This window comes from Macrotis lagotis, chromosome 3 (assembly GCF_037893015.1).
Source record: "Macrotis lagotis isolate mMagLag1 chromosome 3, bilby.v1.9.chrom.fasta, whole genome shotgun sequence".
Taxonomy (NCBI): domain Eukaryota; kingdom Metazoa; phylum Chordata; class Mammalia; order Peramelemorphia; family Peramelidae; genus Macrotis; species Macrotis lagotis.
The window spans coordinates 110,289,448-110,311,454 of record NC_133660.1 but is presented as its reverse complement, the minus strand read 5'-3'; positions in this window follow the sequence as shown (position 1 = coordinate 110,311,454).

The window sequence follows — 22,007 nt, the reverse complement described above, 5'->3', positions numbered from 1 at the left end:
GCTTGGCATTCCCATGTGTATGCCTCATATCAGACACAGAATCTATTCCTAGATATATTAAGGTAAATATTTACATAGAAAGGGGGCTGTTTATGCTGTTCATGTTGTATAATTTAACATCCATCTGATTTCTGAAGCTTTGACATTTAATAAAAGATTTTCAATACCCCTCACAAAAGGTCCAACAAGATGGTTTCAAAAGTTTCACTGTGGGGGGAGGGGGGAGGAGGATGGCGGCGTAGCAGTTAGGTGGCACAGTGGATAGAGCACTGGCCCTGGAGTCATGAGGACCTGACTTTAAATCCAATCTCATACATTAAATGATTATCTAACTGTGTGACCTTGGGCAAGTCTCTTAACCCCATTGTCTTGCGAATAAAATTTTTAAAAATGTTCCACAAGACCCATGGTTAGATCATTTATAACAGGTATGACATTTACTGCTTAGCCTTTATTGCTCTTCATCAAAAACCATTATGTTAGCATTTGTTAAACCTAAATTCCCATTCCAGCCCTGTGATCTTAGGCAAGTCAGGTTCTCAGGCCTTGGTTTTCTCATGTATAAAATGAGGGCATTAGATGACATCTAAATTTCCTTCAAGTTTTATATCTGCAATTTTATTAAGTATAGAAAAGCTATAGTAGATAAATTTTATTTCAACTACCCCTTTATTTCAAAATAGTTAAGAAAATAATGTGGCAGTAAAAAAACACTAATATGATCTTAGGCTTTATTAATAGAATAACTTACAGAATAAAGAAGAGCATAGTTCCATTGTATCAAGCAGGGTATAATAGTAAGTTTTAATTTCTAGAGGAATAGGGGACTAAAATCTAGAAAATAACCAAAGCATGACCTGAATAGTGAGGCCACCAAAGACCAACTCAAGTAACTAGGATTGATTAGCCTAGAGGTAAAAAAAATTAATAATCTTCACAGAAGTTATGACAAATGCTTTCAAGAATTTGTAGGCTTGTCACATGGAAAAGTGTTTATTAAATTTGCTCTGGTTGACCTTAGAAGACAGAACCAGAAGAAAAGGACAGAAGCCATAGGAAATAGATTTTTGTGCAATTAAAGAAAAAACATTCTTAAAAATTAAAACTGTTCAAAACTTGAATGTGATGCCTAAGTGAGATTACTGTCATTAGAAATTCTTCAGTAAAGGCTGAATGGCAACTCTAGATTCAAGTAAAGGTGGAACTAGATGTCTGTGACTGTTACTTGATACAAGATGATAGAAATTTCTAGTCTTACAGTGGACATAGAGGTAGACTTCAGACATGTATTATCTGTATGACTGCTGGAAAATCTCTTGTCTAGAATCTGCTTCAATTTTTCAATTTGTCAAATGGAGATAATATTTGTAACAACTTTTCAGGGTTGCTATGAGGACAAAATGAAATATTTGTGTAGTGATGCTGTCCTTTGCATATAGCATTAAGGATGTTTGTGTGGGATGCTAATTATTATTATTCACCTTTTAGTCAAAAATACAATATACTAAGAGATCAGGAAGGAGACAATGAGTGATGTTTCTAAATTCTTTAATGCTAATTCCTTTATAGAGTAATTTTTTATTAATATTATAAAATCTTTAAAATAGGAATAAAAAGATCTGGGCTATCTTTCACAGAGTCATAAACATGAAATAAGTAAATGTAAAATCTTAATAAACTTTCAAGTATTATAAACATGTTAGTGAATATATTCATTTACACAGAAAAGTACATTAATATTCTATAATATTAAGTTGTTTGATCATGGTCTAAGATCTGGTGAGTATATTAGGGAGGATTTAAATCCCAAGTCTCCTAAATTCAGGTTAATTGTTTTATCTACTAAATCAATCTTACCTACACATAGTAAGTGAATTCATATTGTATATAGGAACTTATTTTTTTAGTTAGATGATATAAGGAAAACACTCTCAGTGGCTGTCCTTAATATTTGGAGGAGCCAAAATAGTGGCAAAGGGAAGTAACACTGGACTAGGAGTGAGTATTCTTTCTTACTGTGTATTTAGACCTTACAGGCATTGTGCTAGCTCCACAACTACAAATAATTTAAAAAATAATAGGTAGGCAAATAATCAAATAGAAAAAACAGCAAGAAAGAGGTATTGAGATTCTTTGCTAAATAAGACAAATAACCTAGAAGCCAGTGAATTTTTCACTGACTGTTAGGATTGACCTAGTATGAGGACTGTTTACATTTATGCAGAAAAGATACAATTCAAAATGCTTTGTGTTTAAGGCAGAGATATGTAATAAATGAAAATCTAGCAAATTCAAGTGGAGCCTGTTTATATTAAGTTCTTTGGACAGTTTTCAATGATTCCATCTCTACAGATGCCAGGCAGGGCTATTTCCATCTCAATGAGGGGTTAGTTGGTTTTTGGACAAGTAGCAGAGTATATTCTATTGAAACAGGAGATTCAAAATATTTCTATATCTATATCTATATCTATATCTATATCTATATCTATATCTATATCTATATCTATATCTATATCTATATCTATATCCATATCTATATCCATATCTATATCTATATCTATACCTATATATCTATCTAATCTATACCTATATCTATCGATACCTATACTTATACCTATACCTATACCAATACCTATACCTATACCTATACCTATACCTATATCTATATATTTCTCTTTCTGTATCTCTATATAAAAATATATGTACACATTTATATGTGTATATTTATTTTTCTATCTGTCTATCTCTCTATATATGAATATATCTATTTTTCTCCATACAAATTTTGAAGACTCATGACAGACCTAGAAAATTGCAAACCTTCTGTATTGAGTTTAAAAGATCTGTTTCCTTTAAGTCAGAGAGAAAAAAAAGAGAAAATTTTATAAGATTTCCTAATATGATCCCATAACATTCTATAGCACAGAATGAAACTAGTGGTTATATGGCATGTTAAAATTTACTAAGTATTTTGCAAGAATCTCATTTATCCTCATAGTAACCTTAGAAGGTAGGTACTTTTATTATTTCCATTTTAGAGATAAGGAAACAGAGTATTAAAGTGACTCACCAAAGGTCACATAGAGAGTAAATAAACTGAGTCAGGATTCATACTTCATACTTTCTGAAACTAAGACTTTGTTCTTTATTTTTATTTATAATAAATCACTTGGAAAAACCAAATGTAACCTAAACTGTCTCCACAAAACAGAAAATTCTTTTGCATTGAGCTTATCTATACTAAGAATATACAAGATTCATTGATAAATGTAGTTTCAGAGATAACTGTTCAACAACTCCTCTGATTTATTTCATATCAAGTTAGACATAAAACAGATATTGAAAAATATTCTTTACCATCACAGATGAGAATTATATTAAGTAGAATTCATGTGAAAGCAAAATTCCCAATTGAGTAGGTCCTTCAGATATTCCTGTTTGTAGATTATATTCAACTGGCTTCCTCAGATTCTATAATAACACTCTTCCATGGTTATTCAAAATAGATTGCCTAACAATCCAAATAGAAAAAAACTAAACAGATGAAAAATGTTCAATGTTGGTACTATGACATGTAATGGAAAGGGCAGTACATTGAATAAGTTCATTGGTACACATGTCTACTACCAGATAGCAGATGGATAATAAATTGGTCAAAGAAATTAGCAATTCTTAAGTCAACTAACATTATTAAGTACCTATTATGGACCAGAAACCATGCTAAGTTCTGGATAAGAGTAAGACATTTCTTATGACATTTTCATGACCCCTAAATTGCAATCTGGCATAAAAAAACACAACCATCTCTAAAAATTAACAGTCTTGGTTAATGGGTTAATGCAGGGTTATATAATGGGAATAATTAGATAATAGCACATTTCTTGTCAACAAGAAGTAACATAAAGAAATATATTGAATTTTTTAAAAATGAATTGAAAGGTAGGTGCACTGATACCTTAGAAAGTATGGGGTAGAGAAATTGATGAATACCCATAATGTTGTACTTATAGCTGTGAAATCTCAATAGATCTGGAAGAAGTTTTCTTGTACATTAGATCTTACAGGGCCAAAAGTCATGGGGAATGTGAAGACATGGACTAGATGCAATCTATATGTAGAATTCACATTAATAAGACCAAAGATCAACTGAATCACTTAAGTATTAAGTAATCCAGCATCTAATGTAGCATTTTGTTTATATTAGGGGTTTAATAAATATTAAATAAATTAAATAAATATTGACATTGGAATGACTAAGAAAGGATATGATGGTGAAATGTACTAAAAGAGGCATGCATGATTCTGTTAAAATTGTAATCACCATATACTAAGTTGATTGTATTTGCTTTTCCCATGAATTAAGCATATTTATGGTAGTGATGTCCCTGGGACTTTTTTCTTGTTGAATGTTACTTTTTCAAAAAGATAATTATTTTTTAAAATATCTTTTATATTAAGGAAACTCCCTTCTCTTTTGTTTTTCTAGCACAGGTTTCATCCCTTTCTTTCCTATACTGCCATGTACTCTAAAATTATAGAATGAAGTAAGCTATTCATTTTCTGGTGACATCTGAAGAAAAAAATAAGGGGAGATTAATAGAAGAATTCAAGGTCTTCTTTTTTGAGCAAACTAAATTTCCCTACATTAGTACTCCTTTATTTTCTCCAGGAGATTAGGTATCTGCAGAACAAATAGTTAACTGTATGACAACCCAGGGAATCCTTTTTCACAGTTATGGTTATTATTCTTCTTGCTGCAAATGGTGAGAAGGTTTCCTTCATTCTAACTGCATTCAGAGCAATTTTCATAGTCTGTAGTCACATATAAGTTCTAAATCAATGATTCTATCAGAATGTTTTCTTAAGGTTACTATTTAGTAATCATGCAGTGAACTTTTTCTTCTATTTATTTACTAGAGCCTACATTCACCTTAAGGATCAATTCATCAAGCTGTTCTACTGTGGATAGTGGAAATTTTACTGTAATCAAAACATAAGCAACATAAAGATATTTTCTCAAATTTAGTTAAGTATCTTGGTAGCCCAAATTTCTCTTGAAGAAGGGTCTTAATTTGTTACCAAAGAGTATTTGATTCTCATGTAACATAAATAAACCATAGGTCAATAGATAATATATAGCAGAGTTTTCAAACATGCACCCCAGACACAATGATCCTCCAGCACTCCAGGTCTAAAACAGATAAAAATGTAACTAAAATATTTAACAAAATATGTAGCCAGAGTACCAAAGTTCTTGGGTATGAGGCTTTCCCCTTATTCCTGGAGATCAATAAATAATGAACAGAGTAGAATTGAAAAAAGTTGAAGAGCACAAATCTCTTATGTTTTCTTTGAATCTTCTTCAAATCTCTTTGAAACTCTTTGGGTTTTGGGTGCTGGTAACTTCCAACTTCAAGAAAGAAGATAAATGATGCAAACTCTATTTCCTTTTACTGAATGAAAAGGCTCTGGAAAGAAGCAAACTTGAACAGAATGACTACTCTCCATCATATCCATCTGTTTGCAACAGTAGAGACTTTGGGGGATGCTCTTGGTTGAGCACAGTAATCTTACTTCCCATACAAGAGCTCCTTCACTCTGTAATGTCTTTTTATTTTTAGATTTTTGCAAGGCAAACGGCGTTAAGTGGCTTGCCCAAGGCCACACAGCTAGGTAATTATTATTAAGTCTGAGACCAGTTTTGAACTCAGGTACTCCTGACTCCAGGGACAGTGCTCTATCCACTGTGCTACCTAGCCACCCCCCCCACTCTGTAATGTTTTGAATATATTCTGCGATTTCTCCAATTTCTATTTTGCTACTAATTTAGATAAATGGATTTCTTTGCTAATTGCTATGTGGGTTAATTATGAACTGGAATCTGATGGGAAAAAAATCAAGTCTTAGATACTCCCAATTAATGAAAGTGATCAGAAGTAAGAGTGAACCTAACAACCATATCCCCTAAACTAATAATATATAATGGAGAAAATAGATGTAATTCTAATTCAGTACTATTATTCTCTGTGGAGAAAATAGTCAAATTTCTAGTCCAAAATTCCTGCTTCCCTTCCTGTCAGGCATTAAAACCTCTCTTAGAGGACAGTTGGGGGAGAATAAGCTAAAGATGTCTATTATGTCTCTCTTCAAACCCCAGGATAGTCCAATGCTACCACAGAAGGGGAGGAGTCTTTCCAACAAAAATATAATAAAACAAAGATAATGTTAATATGTGGTTTTCTAAGTTAGTATACAGCTCACAGTGATCCTTAGATACAGATTTAGTGACCTCTGTTTCTATTTGAGTTTGATACAATGATGTATAAGATGCACAGAAATCTCACTTCATTCTTCAAGTGGTAAGAAAATAGAATATCATTCTGTTGTTTCATTACTATTTTAATGTACCCCCCAAGAGTGAAATACTTCTACCTGTTATTGAGAAGCGTTTATGTGAAACCCCAGATGATATGTGGTTCCTATTAGAACTTTAGCCATTTATATGTAATGCTCTAAAGTCCAAAATTATCTAAGTGGTCTCCTGATTTAAAATCAGTTAGCTACCATAGGCTTAGCACAGTGAAATTAGAATAAAAATAGAGAAATTCTATTATTGTTAGATAACCTGAAGACATAGAAGATGGAGTGCTGCAACTGTTTTTCATCCCAATGTTTTATATAATTAGATGTATCTAAACTCTGGCATTCTTTTCCTTCTGTTTTTCTTTACTTGGTCTTAGAAGCTGTTTTTCTCCTTGTATGTCCCTCCCTCTTTTTTCTCTTCCCCGAGGCCTTCCAAGGGAATCACTTAAGAAGCCATATCATGCTTGTCTGTTGTTAAAGCCACATGAAAATAACTCCATGTCTTCAATGAGCACACTACAAGCTCACTGGCCATGTAAAAGCAGAGCCCTATTATAAGTGATCACAAAGCACTTTCCAAAAATAAAATTGTAATCACAAAAATATCTTGAAAACTCTAGTATAAGTCTGTCATTAAGAAGATCAAGAGGCCTATGATTGATTATTCTGTTACACTGTTCTCTATTTTATTCACAACGTTTTTCCATATTCCTCATTAATGTTATTATTGTTCCCCTTTACAAGCTAAAACACAATGGGCTGTTTCAAGGTAATTTCTCCCCTGAAGTGATTACATTGTATTAGGTAAATAAAAAAGCCTATTACTGTTTTTATTACTAGGTATTTGACAATCCATAAAACTCCTTTGAACTTCATTTTCCATCAAGTAAACATGCTGGCTGAAAATTGGCTGCATTGTTACTATTTTCTAAAATTATTTCCAGATAGCAATCTTTGCACACATATGAAAAAAAACTTAACCAAAACAACAGCTAAATCCCCATATGCTTTATTCTATTTCTACCTTGGATGACCTCCTACGAAATGGCATAATGCCTCATGGACCATAATCAAAATGAAGACTACAAGATTATGCTATTGTGAACAAGCCCTCTATGGAAATCATGGGAACAGTAAAATCTTATAGCTCAGCTATTATAAGGCATAGACCAAATTCTAATGAAGTATGCAGTAAATTATAGACTTGAGATAATAAATTATATGACTAGATGATGGAGGCAACTTTCAAAGAAACAGTTATATAAATGGAGATATCACCAGGCAGATATGACTCTCTTTCTGAATATATATTTTACCCTGTCACTCTTCTATTCCATTGTCTGTCAATGCAACACAACATGATTGGAATGGGCAACAAACAATTCTTAAATCAAAGGTCTAGTGTTGGAAGGAACCTCAGATATCATATAGTCCAATTTAGCAATTATACAGACAAGGAGATTGAGGCACAAGATCGTTAAATGATACATTATTTAGCATGCATACAAATTCACATGAATAATGAGACAGAAGCCAAAACAGAATCCAAGTCTTCTGACTAAAAAAAGTAGTATGTTTTCTACTTTATGAAATTCTTTTCAAAAGAAGGAAAGAATTTTCTACTTTTTTAAAAAAGGTCCACTATAAGGAGTAGATATAATGCCAGTATTCTATTGCTTCAGGTTTGATATTGTGAGGAGATGAGGCATTCATAAGTCATTGAAAGTTAATAAGAGATTTACTTTGTTCTAACTCAGCAAGGAAATGCAGCATGGGTACAAGGACACTTATCTAGATATAGTTGCCCACATCTCTATATGAAAATGTGTCTGGTCGTAGATTAGGGTATGATGACACTCATTAAGTTAGTTGTGCACTGATTCCATGTGAATCAGTTCTTTATTTTTGTTAAATAGATAACCATATTAATCATGTTGTGAAAGAAGAAACAAATTAAAAGGGGGGACCATGAGAGGGAAAAACCTAACGAAACAATTTTCAAAAATTGACAATAGTAAGCTTTCATCTGTATTCAGAAATCCTTTTTTGGATGTGGTTATTTTTCATCACAAGTTCTTTAGAATTGTCTTGGTTATTGTATTGATGAGGTGAGCAAGTCTATCATAGTTGATCATCACACAATGTTGCTCTTAGTATGTATAATGTTCTAGTCTTACTCAACATTACTTCATGAAATTTTTATAGGCTTTTCTGAAGTCCCATCCCTCATGATTTCTTATAGAACAATAGTACCCCATCACCTTCGTATACCACAATTTGTTCAGCCATTCCCCAACTGATGGGCATTCTCTCAATTTCTAATTCTTTGCACTACAAAAAGAGATGCTATGAATATTTTTGTATATGTGGATTTTTAAACCCTTTTTTGTTAGCTCTGTGGGATACAAACCCGGTAGTGGTATTGTTGTATGAAAGGATAAGTACAGTTTTATTGTCCTTTGGGTGTAGTTCCAAATTGCTTTCCAGAAATGTTGGATCAGTTCACAACTCCACCAAGAATGTATTAACGTCCTAGTTTTCCCACATCCCTTTCAATGTTGATCATATTTGTTTTCTGTCATTTTAGTCAATCTGATAGATGTGGTGTGAGGTGGTACTTGATGGTAATTTTAATTTGTATATCTATAATCACTAATGATTTAGAGCATTTTTCATATGACTATAAATAGCTTTGATTTTTTTATGCTGTATTTAGGGAGTCAGGGGACAATGATTTCCCAGGGAAAACTTTAGTGCCTTTCAGAAAAAATTGGACCTTATTGTGTGGTTCTAATACAGAAACTTTCTCCATACAGTTTTGTTCAATATTCCCCAAGTGAAAGTGATCTCCCTACAATATCTCACTTGGATCACTCGTTTGCATTTCTCTTACTCTACTTTTTATCATTTTTATTCTTGAATATGATTTATTCATTCATCAATGACAACATTATTAAGCACTTGCCATGTGTATTATGACAGGCTTGAGAAAATACAAAGATATTTCAAAACTCCAATAGTTTGATGTATTTGTGGTCATACTGATTTTGTACTCCAGTAGAACAAAGATCATAGCCAATCTATGGTTTCTCATTATTTTTTATGCATGAAGTGACATTTCAAGTTTCCAATTTTTTTATTTCTGTTAATGGTGGACATATCCAGAGGCTAGTTATTCATTAGCAAATGTCCTTATTCCTCATTGAACTTTACTAGTTTAGTTCATTAACACTGATTCTAACTCTGCTTGTGTGGAGTGTTTTAACCTCTCTCTCATACCATTCTATGCCTTTCACTTTGTCTCTCCTCCCTGTCACAATATGGATATACATATAAGCATGCATGCCATCTACAATGTGCTAGGCCATGGATATAAAGACAAAGTGTGAAAAAGACCTCAAGGAGCTGGCATTACTTACACCCCAGACACAATATGTTCATAAATTAGAATAGAAAATAAATAACAAAAATCCACACAGAAAATCAATACAAATCATTAAAGAAGTAGTAACAGTTAGAGAAGATAAATAAGGTCTACATGTAGAAAATGGCACCTATGATTTTTGAAGGAAATAAGGAATTCTGAGAGGTAGAAATGATAGAGAAATACGTTCCAGGTATGGAAGAGAGTTGGGAGTTAGGGTACCTTATGTGAGGTGGAGAAAGTTTGTTAGACCATAGAGCACAGGCAAGGGGAAAAAATAACATATAATAAGATCTGGGCCAGGTCTTGAATGGCTTTAAAAGTCAAACAGATTGTTATATTTGATGCTAGGGAGTAAGTGAGAGTCATTGGAATTTATGACATAGAGGAGTGATAAGGTCAGACCTATGCTGTTGGAAAATCATTTTGGCAGTTATAAGTAGGATTAATGGGAAAAATTTGAGGAGGAGAACAGTTAGGAAATACACACACACACACACACACACACACACACACACACACACACACACATACATATTTGTGTCTAGACTTGTGATTTCATTGGTAAAGGGAACTTCCTAATGATGAAACTATCAAACCAGAATGGAAATGTATCACAAATTATAGTTCACTTGAGAATTGTCTAAGGGACTTAAAGATTAAATAAAAAAATGTAGATTCATTTTCTATGAATGCATGTTGTCATAGTTTTGAGTATCCCCTCTAATGATGCTTTAGTGCAGATTGTAACACATCCAAATGTGATTCTCTTATTGTGCCTTCTCAACCCAAGTAGAGGGTCTTCTTATAGATTTTTCTTTTGGAGTGGGTACCAATGAAACACAAATGCTATTCATAAGTTATCCTTAGGTAACCAGGAAGCTGTATTTAGGGAGTCAGGGGACAATGGCCAATTCAATTGCATTTCCAGTCCTACAACTCAGTGACAATATATTCTTTAACTTCATTGGAAATTTATTCCAGACTAACATCTATGACTCTTTTAACTGCCCTTTGGGTGATCCACAGTTTTCATTCTTCAGAAAGATACTATTTTTCCATAACTCACAACTATAAGCAATGACCAAAAAGACTATTGATGCTTTAATAAACGTGTGCCTTTGCTTCAGAGGGAAGTTGATATTGCTTAAAAATACTGAACAAATGTCCAAAGATAACCCAAGCCACTCTCTTCCATTTGTTCCATTGTAGATAACCCTTTCCCCCCCATAGGATATAATATTTTGTTCACAGAAAATGAGGACTCCTAGAGGTTTCAGGGGTTCAAGCAAACATGAAATAATTCGCTTGAAAGACTGACTCTTGACTTAGAATTTAGGGACAAAATAAATTTATTTATGCATTACAGTGAATATCAAAGTAATAAAGAATTTGATTAGTTCCACAAACTATGTTTCATAGGGAAATCATCGAGTTCCTTTAGAAAGTAGCAAAACTAAGATAAATTATGGGCGGTTGTGAGGACAATGAGACTGAGCTGACAACAATAACCTCCTATAGGCCAACCAGGTTGAGACCAGATTGCATAGAATACTAGCTAGGAAATGGATAAGGAAGGAGTTATTAAGGAATGAGAAACATAGACTCTGCATATCTTATAGACTGCACATGTCCTGAGGAATCAATTTAGTGTCTTCAAGCAGTATCTGCAAGGTAGACAATGGTGCAGTAGCTCAAAGACAAGTCTTTCAAGGTAGGGCAGGGATTTGCCTAGTGCTTGACAGGAGGCAAGGGAATTCATTGAAGTTCATTGATTTAATCAGCAAAGTTTTTCACTGAAGTTTATTGACCTCATCAGTTCTACTGCTGGAAAAATATTGTAGTTAAAAATATAGGCCTTACAAAAAAAGAACCATATATCAGAGAAGAGAGAAATTGCAAATAAATGTAAAAAGACATAACTACCAAACCCATCCACTATAAACTATTTTAAAAAACACAAAAAATAAGAATTAATTCATGATACATGAAAAAGATAACATTCCAAATGAAGATAATAGAGAAATTCTAAATGAGTAGGTCAAATGCATATCAAAGCAATAATAAATTTTGGAAAGAAAATTTTATGTTGAGAAAATGTAATGAAATTTCTGTAATTCATCTAATGTGGTCTCTCAGAAGAAAAGTTATATCCCTAAAAATAAAAATAGAAAAAGAGGATAAATGAACTTAATATGATTTTTAAAATTAGAAATCCAACAATCAAGCAAACCCAAAATGAAAGCAAGAGAGGAAATTTTGAAAATAAGAAGCACAATATATCATGAGAATCCAAAAAAGAATCCAAATATAAAATTATTATATAATATCTGATGATGTTGTTCAGTTATGTATATTTGATTCTTCATGACTTCATAGCACACCAGACCATTCTATCCTCTACTATCTCTAAAAGACTATCCAAGTTCATGTTTATTGTTTCCATGACACTATCTATCCATATCATTCTCTTCCATTCCCTTTCCTTTTTGACTTCAATCTTTCTCCACATCAGACTGAGTTCTACCTTTTCATTATGTGACCAAACTATTTAAACTTCAACATAATTCACCTTCCAGTAAAATAGCTTGAATTAATTTCTTTAAGTATTGACTGACTTAACATCTTTGCTGTTCATGGGGCTCTGAAAAGTCTTCTCCTGCACCTCAATTTGAAAGCACTGATTCTGTGGTGGTCAGATTTTTAGACTCTCATAGTCATACATTGCAACTGGAAAAATCCAAGCTTATACTAGATAGATAGATAGATAGATAGATAGATAGGTAGATAGATAGATAGATAGATGGATAGATGGATGATAGATGATAGATAATAGATAGATAGATGTAGATGTATTTGAATGAACATATATATATATATATATAATTTGATAATCAAAACTAAAAACTAGTTCTTTTAAGAGACTAACAAAACAGATTATTAAGGAACTTTAAAAGAAGAAAATCAAATCAATAATATTTTAACTATTTTTTAATCAGATACATAACAGTACATGACAATTGCATTAGAGAGATATATAAAAATACTTTAAGAGGCCTGAGGGAGAAAGTTGTTGCTAATCAAGGTAATCAACAAAGGCTTTCATATACCTCTGTTGGAATATAAGCTCCTTGATAACAGGATTTTAAAATATTTTTTCTGTCATCAGTGTATAGCACGTAACAATCAAAATAGTTGGCAAATAGGTTTTTTTTTTTAATTGGCAGAATAAAATGTGGATTTGCTTAAACGAAAAACATTTTAAGAGCATTATAATTAAAGGCAATCTGTAACATGGAAAAAAATTTTAGCTGATGAACTTAAATCTCTTTTTTAGACATGAGCTATTAGAAGAAAGAAAAAAGTAAAATCTGTAAAGACTTGATAAAATGGGTCATCCAGTGACTAGTTAGTGACCTCATCAGGAATGACTGACTTAGACCAACAAAGCAATGGGATTATAGTTTGAGTCATCAGTGATGAGTAGTAAAAGAAACAAACAAAGGAGTTGAATTATCTATATCTGTCTGTCTCATCTGTAAAGGTGTTGTTCTTTTTATATTTCTTTTTAAACCCATGCATACATTCACATACACACATATAAACATCCTTGGGTCCAGTTCAACACATTGCCCATCTGTACACAAAGGAATAAGATTTAAATTGCCTTTGGGATAATACTCATGTTTTTTGTTATGTTTTGTTTGTTTTGTTTCATTGTTAGTGATTTTGAGGCTTTCTTTAAAACAGAGGTCCACATTTTTAACAATGATTTCATTGTTGAGAGCTGTATAGCTCTAAGTCATGGAGCATCATTTTCTCACCAATTACCCAATAAGCAGTAGAGAAGTACACAGATTTGATGGTCACATTACCAATTTGTCTTTCTAGTCTTATTTCACAGTGCTTCCCCTCAAGCAATCTATGGGCTAGTCCAATATAAGACATTCTATCTTCCACCTCCCTGACTTTCTTCAGGCTGTTAGATTGCTGGAGTGCTCTCCCACTTCCCTTCTGTCTCTTAGAATTTCTACCATTGCATTCAAGATTCAGTTCAAGTGCCTCAGTTTGAAGTTTTTTCTTGATGCACTTCTCTCCACCTACCATAATCCAGCCATTCATGCACTTCTGAAATTATTTTCTATTTCTTAGTGTGCTGATAAATATATATATACATATATATATATACATATTAGATATATATCCATACATGTACATCTATAAATACATATCAACATTGAGTTTTTTAACCTCCAATAGAATATAAATTCCTTGGGGTAAAGACCTGTTTCATTTTTTTTGTCTTTCTATTTAGGAGTTAGCATGATGCCTGGCAAATATAGGTGCTGAACGTTTCTAGTTGAATTGAACTGAACTGTACAAAGGAGATCAAATAAGGGAAATCATCACAAGGGATGATGGCTGACAAGGGTTTGGGAAGGTCATATAAGGATGAGGTTTTACTAAAAATCCTGCTGCATTGCATCACATACACCAAGTGTGAGGAGACCTAATGAAAGGTTTCCAAAAGGTATATTGGAGGAGGAAAATTAGGCAGATAAGTAGAAAGAGAACAAGAAAAAGGAAAATGATTAAAGTCTGGTCCACAGTAGCACCATTGGCTCAAAGTCCAAGCCAGTATGCAAGCAAAGTGAAGTGAGGATCTGAGATGTTTGTTGGGGCAGGGGGGGAAGCAGGCCTAAAACACTTCTACATAGCATTAAAATAAATGATCAGTAACGTTAAATATCTTGAAATTATCTAAACATTTTAAATTTATAATATGTACAGAAATACATAAATGATTGAAAAATTATTTGTTTAGAATTTTTCATTATTAGTTATTTCTCAACTCTGTTTGTCTGCAGCAGCAGGAAAGATAAACATATTCATCCATTGTTCTATAATCTTATATACTTATCTTTTTTCAATATGAAGAAGTATGGGGTGACAGATAGAGAAGAAGCCTTGGAAAGAGGAAACTTTGAGTCTAGGTTCTATAATGGGACTGTGTGACAATGATCCAAACCTTAACTTCACATTGTTCTAGATCAATGAAATTAAAGGACCAGACCACTATCCAGTTTTAATTCTTTAAAATGAGGTTTCATTGCTGAAGTAGCGTCTCTCATTCTCTTTTGTTGACATTTTAAATGTTTTATGTTGCTTCTTCATACTTAAATGACAGAAGTTATATTTCTCAGTCACTTCCATGTGACTAATTGATTACTAATATCTCTAAATAGCACAGAGTCAGTTGAGACTATTCCAATTAAATAGCTACTTTAATCACTGTAGGCAATTAATTCAGACAATTGTGTTCTGTAGATTATGTGCTGGTGAATGTGACCACCATAGACAATCATTCCAGATAATGCAAGCACCTCAATTAGACAAATAGACATGAATTACCTGGTGTGGCTTTTGGCAAGGATAGAATTAGCTGGGTAATTACTAGGTTTTCAGTTGGGTTGGTGCTTCTGAGACACAATTTAAAATGTCATTTTAGGGGTGGTTTAGTTCTTTCTGGTTTGAGATCCATCTGCATTATCTAATTAATTTAAAAGGAAAATCTCTATTATGCTTTAACATATCCTTTGGTGAATTTACAGAAGACATGGACTAGGTTTAATAGTCTGGACAGGCATGAATGAATTGTAATTAGCAGTTTTGGATAGAATGACCAAATTGATATCCAATATTGTGTCATCACAACATTTTAAACCTAGCCATGACTATTCAATTCACATCCTGCCCATAAATCCAAATCACCCAAACATATTAAGCACATTTTATTCCAAAGAATTGAGCTGGGTATTGAGAATATAAAAATAAAATTAATATATAGGTGCCTACATCTTATTGGAAGGAGATATAATAAACACAGCATAGTCACTACAATTTAATTTAAGCTTGGAAAAAGTTTTAACCACTAAGCTGAACTAAGAAAACTGCAGGGAAAACCATTGAGCTGGTCCTTGAAAGGAAGGCTAAGGATTCTAAAAGATAGAGTAATAATTGGAAATTCAAGAATTGGAATGTGTTATGTGTGACATTAGAGACACCATGCCGAATCCAGCGAGTAGGCAAAATTAGAGGTATTATACAATGAATGAGGTTGAGGAAAAGGACTTGCCCAGGGTCACACAAATGTCTTATCTCACACAAGTGAGATAAGATTTGAAATTAGGTCCTCTTGCCTACAGGACTGCTGCTCTATCCACTGAACCACCTAGTTGTACCCCCTCTTCTCTTTTTAGGAATTCATTGAGTTCAATTTATTCCTCATTCATTAAAAAACATCCTTTCAATTTATTCCTTGTTTTATTTAAAAAATCTAGTTAAGGGCGGCTAGGTGGCGAAGTGGATAAAGCACTGGCCTTGGAGTCTGGAGTACCTGGGTTCAAATCTGGTCTCAGACACTTAATAATTACCTAGCTGTGTGGCCTGGGGCAAGCCACTTAACCCCATTTGCCTTGCAAAAAAAAAAAACCTAAAAAAAAAAGGAAAAAAATCTAGTTAAGCAGTTGCTATATTAACTTTGTCTGTCTCACATGAATGTGAGGCTTCTCAAGATGATCAGTGAATTCCTGATGGGGACTTAGTAAACACAGTTTCCCTCCACAGGTCTGGGGTTAAGTAACTGTGTGTTTTAGAGATGGAACAAAATGAATTTTTAACAAAGTTAACCAGAATGGCAGTACAGCTCCTTGTAATCAGTCCCGGGCATGATCAGGAGCTTTTTAGACACAAGAATTAATCCACAATGCCCAGTGACATTGCAGGGCACTGTGTGAGGCCTGCCATGCTCCTCCAGTAGCCACAAGAATGATGGAAAACTTGGCCAGGATGATAGCACCATGAACAGCTGTGTCCACTTTCCTGGGAGACTTGACAACCAGGTCAACATGGCCATTGTAATTGTCAATGATATCATTGGAAGAAGTGTGTTTCAAGCAGATTGTGAGGAAATTAAAAAGTTTGACTTAGGTGTTATCTTTTATATTAGGAAACAGTACTGTTTATGATTCGTGGGCAAAGCTATGGCATGATTAAAACTGTACTTGAACAAAATCATTTTGGAAGATATGTGCACATTGTATTAGACACAAAAAGGACTGGAATAAGGTAACAAACTTTTGAAACAATAATTTAATGAGAAATGTGATAAATGATTGATTTATGGTGGTAACCAAAGGAAGGAGGGGTTAGAAATTTTAATAAGTAGAACCTATAAGCTTTACTTCTTAACTAGTTATTAATTTAGTTCTTACAGTGGTAGGAAAGAGTCAAAGATAACTTGAAGTTATGAATCTGAGTAATTATAAAGAGTGTTTTTTAATATTAATTTGGAGTTTGAAAGAGAGGCTAGTTAAGAAAGAAAAATAATAAATTCCATATGATTGCTATAAGACAACTGAATCTAGCAATCTACTTAGTAATATGGGACTGAAATTCACAAAACAAATGAAAATCAGTCAATAAGCATTGATTAAGCATCAGAATTGATGGGATCTCCAAGAAAGATGGTATAGATAAATTTAAAAAAAAACTCTTTAGGACAGAGTCCTGGGAGACATTCATGCAAAGTGGGTATATTATAGATGCTGAAGGTATACAAATAGAGTGAGAAAGAATAGTAAGACAGGCCAGAGAAGAATAGGCTGAGATCAATTATGGAATACAAAGAAGGTAAAAAATATCTAGGAGAAGGTGGCCACTAGATTGTGAGTTCCTTGAAGGTAGGGACTATCTTTTGCTATTTTTGCATTCCCAGCAACTAGTATAGTACTTAGAACATAGTAAGCACTTAATAAGAGTCTATTTGATGATTGACTGGTTAATTGTCAAAAGTCTCTGAAATATCAGGAAGATTTAATGTTGAAAAAAAGACCTGTATTGATAAATTAAAGATCATTGCTAAACTGGGAGATATGAGAAATTAGGTAGAAAAGGGAACTTCCTTTAATACAAAGAATTTTAAGGAGTATTATATATGCCAGTGTTTGTGTAACATTTTCTCATTTGTTAGGCAATCTTTTTTCTTCCTTAATTAGTACTTCAGATGTTGAACATTTCTCAAACAGGTATGTAGTAGAGGAGATAAAGTCCTGAACTCTTCAGGAAGAACTGAATTCCAATCCAACCTCAGATACTAATTGTCTGATTGGGCAAGTCACTTAATCTGTCTGCCTCACTTTCCGCAAATATTAAATGGAGATAATTATAGTACCTAATGCACAGGGTTGCTATGAGTATAACTGAGATAAGTGTAAAATACTTTGCAAAGGAAAACACTTTGTAAATGCTAACTATCGTTATTAGAGTGGAGCAGGGTGAGGGAAGTATAGCTAATTTGTCACTAACAAGTTTGATTTATAATTAAATTTGATGGGAAAACTGAAGCTCTAAAAATGGTGACTCATAATAGGGACAAAACCCTTTTCTTGCTCTCCTTGCAGAAGTTGAATTCACTTTGATTTGATGATGATGATGATATTCTTATCTGACATTCACATATTACTTTAAAGTTCACAAAGTACTTACTTGAACTGATGCTGCGGATGCAATGTTCGGATCAGGAGAACATTGTGATATGATCTACTCTGATGGATTTAGTTCTTCTGAGCAGTTCAATGGAAAATGCAATGGAAAATGTCATCTATATCTAGAGAAAAAACTATGGAGTCTGAATGCAAAGCAAGGACACTATCCTCACTTTTTTAGCAATTCTTAAAAATTTATTTACTTAAGGCAATTGGGTTAAGTGACCTGCCCAAAGTCACACAACTAGACAATTATTAAGTGCCTGAGGCTGGATTTGAACTCAGGTCCTCCTGACTCTAGGGCCAGTACTCTATCCACTATGCCACCTAGCTTCCTCTAGTCTTACTTTTTAAAATTTGTTTTATGTTTTTTTTCTTATTTTTTCCTTTAGTTCTAATTCTTCTTTCACAACATGACTAAAATGGAAATAAACTAAACATAGATTGCATGTGTATGACTATATCAGCTTACTCCCTGCCATGGGAGGATGGAGGGGTAGGAATAAAGGATGGTAGAAAAATGTGTAACTCAAAATCTTAAAAATATGAATATTAAAAACTATTTGCATGAATTTGGAAAAAAATTAAATGAAATAACATTTTTTAAAAATTAAGGTAAAAATTAGGCAAACTTCAAATCATCAATAAACCTTCCAATTTGTTATGCTATTAATTAAATTTCATGCTTTCATGCTTAATTTATTTTATTAAAATTATTAGTTTATTAAATTTCATACTTAATTAAAATTACTAAAACAATTCTCACCATGTATATGTATTTTCAGGTGTATCTGTTTCTCTCTCTCTCTCTGTGTTTGTGTGTGTGTGTGTGTGTGTGTGTGTGTGTGTGTATGTGTGTGTGTGTTAGGTAGTTTTATAATATAATAAAGAGTTAAAATGTCCGAAATTTTATGTTGTTTTGACTCTTTGGATAAATAACACTTGTTATATTTTGGATCATGTTTTAGAATGCAAGCTCCTTAAGGGGAGGGATTGTTTAGTTTTTATCTTTACATTCCTAATGTCAGACACATGCTAGTCATTTAATGAATGCTTAGAATGAAAATGACTTGTTATATTACAGTTTTCTGGAATATGTGACATAAAGAAATTAAAGATAGCTATCCATCAAGATAACTAGGTAGATGGGCATGTATTGGGAAAAAAATGAAAGTATCTCTTCTTTTCTAACTAATATGGAAGACAAGTACATAAATTTATACAAAATGAGTAGTCACTTGTATGTATCAGTTGTCTCCCAGAGTACATAATCTCCTCAAGAGTAGTATTTTCATGGATAGCACTTAGTAATCATTTATTAAATATTTGTTGATTGACTGATTTCTCATATGATTTGGTTTTGTGTTTACTGAATATTTGAAACAGGAATAAAATGGAAGAAACAGAAGAAGGAAGGGAGAACAGAGGGAAGTAAGGAGTGAGAGGTAATTCATAGACCATTTATAATTAGAGTGATGGTATCAAAAAATCAGGTTATCAGGGACTAAGAAGTTACTGGGAGTTGAGGAAGTGGAGGCAAGAAGTCTAGATAATGTTTTTTTCTAAAAAATTAATTGCAAATAGAGGAGAGAGATATCAGATGTTGTCTTGAGGGCAGATTTGCCCTTGGCAGAATTAAGTGAAAGGTATTTAAGGATGGCAAACACCTGGAAAGGAGAAAAGGTGCCACTAAATAAAGGAATATTAAAGATTAGAGAGAGGACATGATCAAAGTTTCAAGTTCTCTGAGGAGATAATACGGATTGGGACCAAGGAATAAGAATCCCTAGCCTTGGTAAGAAAAAGGGTCTTCTTAGATTTTGTATCCAAAAAAAGGAAAAAAAAATGGAGAAGGATCAGAGGGTTTTTAAAATGTGGAACTGGTGGGGGGGGATAGGACTCATTATAGAGAGTCTTGATTCTCAGTAAAAGAAAATTCAGATCTTTGACTAGGGAAGAAAGATGTTGCTTGATGATAAAAGATATCTGATGAAATTTACTGGGTTACTAGATAATATTACCAAGGGAAACAGAATAGAAAAAGAGTTCATAAAATTATGAGGTTCTAATCTAGGCTTTAGCTCTTATTTTGGAGTGGAAGGAGGGAGAAGAAAAAATAGTAAAGGAGATCACAAAGAATAGTCATGAAGATAGCATTCAGATTATGTTACTGTTATCTTAAGGAATCTAGGGAAAGAGAAAGTTCTAGAAAGGAGTTTTGGTCAACAATGTTTCATACTACAGAGAACTCAAGAGGATGAATATTGGGGGAAAAATGGAAGAATTTGTTATTGAAGAGTGACCCTCAAGTCAAATTACAATGGATTTATGAAGTAAAGGATATAATGGCTTCTCCTTTTCTGAAGATCCACAAGCAAAGGTTGAATAGCACCCCTTAGACTGAGATTTTTGTTCATGTGTAACAGGTTATATAAGATGGTTTCTAAAATCTCTTCCAATTCTAAGATTCTGCAAGTAGATGGAGAAAAAATTTAAACAAAGACTTTACATTACCCTTTCTACAAACATGATCGAAGAAACCCGATGCGTAGTTTAATTTACATTAAGCTTAGACATTTGCTACCCATGAGAACTTTGGCAAGTCATTTATTACCTCTGAGGTTCAGTTTCTTCACCTATACCTAATTCTAATTGTTGTTATGGTTCAGTCATGTCTAACTTTTCTTGATGTCATTTGGGATTTTCTTGGTAAAGTTACTAGAGTGATTTGCTATTTCCTTCTCCAGTTCATTTTACAAATAAGGAAAGTGAGGCAAAGGGTAAAGTGACTTGCCCTGGATTACGTTAAACACTTTGGAGTTTATAAAACATTTTTTCTCACAAATATTCAGTGTGTATAAAAATATCAGCTCTACAAAAGACTTGACATCAAGAATTTGACAATTTGTAGCCTTTCAGATATTTAATAAATTGAATAAATAAACTTTTAGATGAAGGAACTCAAAGAGAAAAAACAAATAAACAAACTAGAAAGTTGACTTTCTACAGACTTAGTTTGTTAGGTTTGTGTTCTTAGGTGAGTTCCCTGCCCTTTTTTTCCCTCTGAAATAACACTGATCAAAAAAATATCAGTGATAGAAATAATTTTAATCCATTTTTTTACTCTAAATATTAAGAAACAAAAGAAATAAAATTGTTGCTCTGATTTATAAAATAGTGTAATAAAAATTTTAACAAAGAGAAGAAGTTTTAAAGAAACATACCTGTGTTTTGGAAGAATGACTTGGAGTCTGAAATCCAATATTAGTCAAGACATTCTGAAGTTTATCTTGTTGATGGTGTCCCCTCAAAATAGACACAGTTTGTCTCTGTTTTCTCATTTTTCCCCCTTTCATCTCCAAAGTTTCTTCTTGTATTTTTAAATCAGAGATTTATGACTATACCTGCAATGTCAACCAAGTTAAATATTGTATCTTTGAATTAGAATGTAAAGTCTTTGATCAGAGACAACTTTATTTTTATCTTTGAAATTCCATGCCTGGTACATTGCATAGCATTATTGAATTGAATTTTTGAACTACATCATAAGAATTGTTTTTATTTTAGGACCCCCTAAAATAATTGTGCTATTTCTCAGGGAAGAGAATCATTTGTTTCAAGGAATTATGTCCTAGATGGCAAGAGCCCTATAAACAGGGTCATAAGAAAGCTAT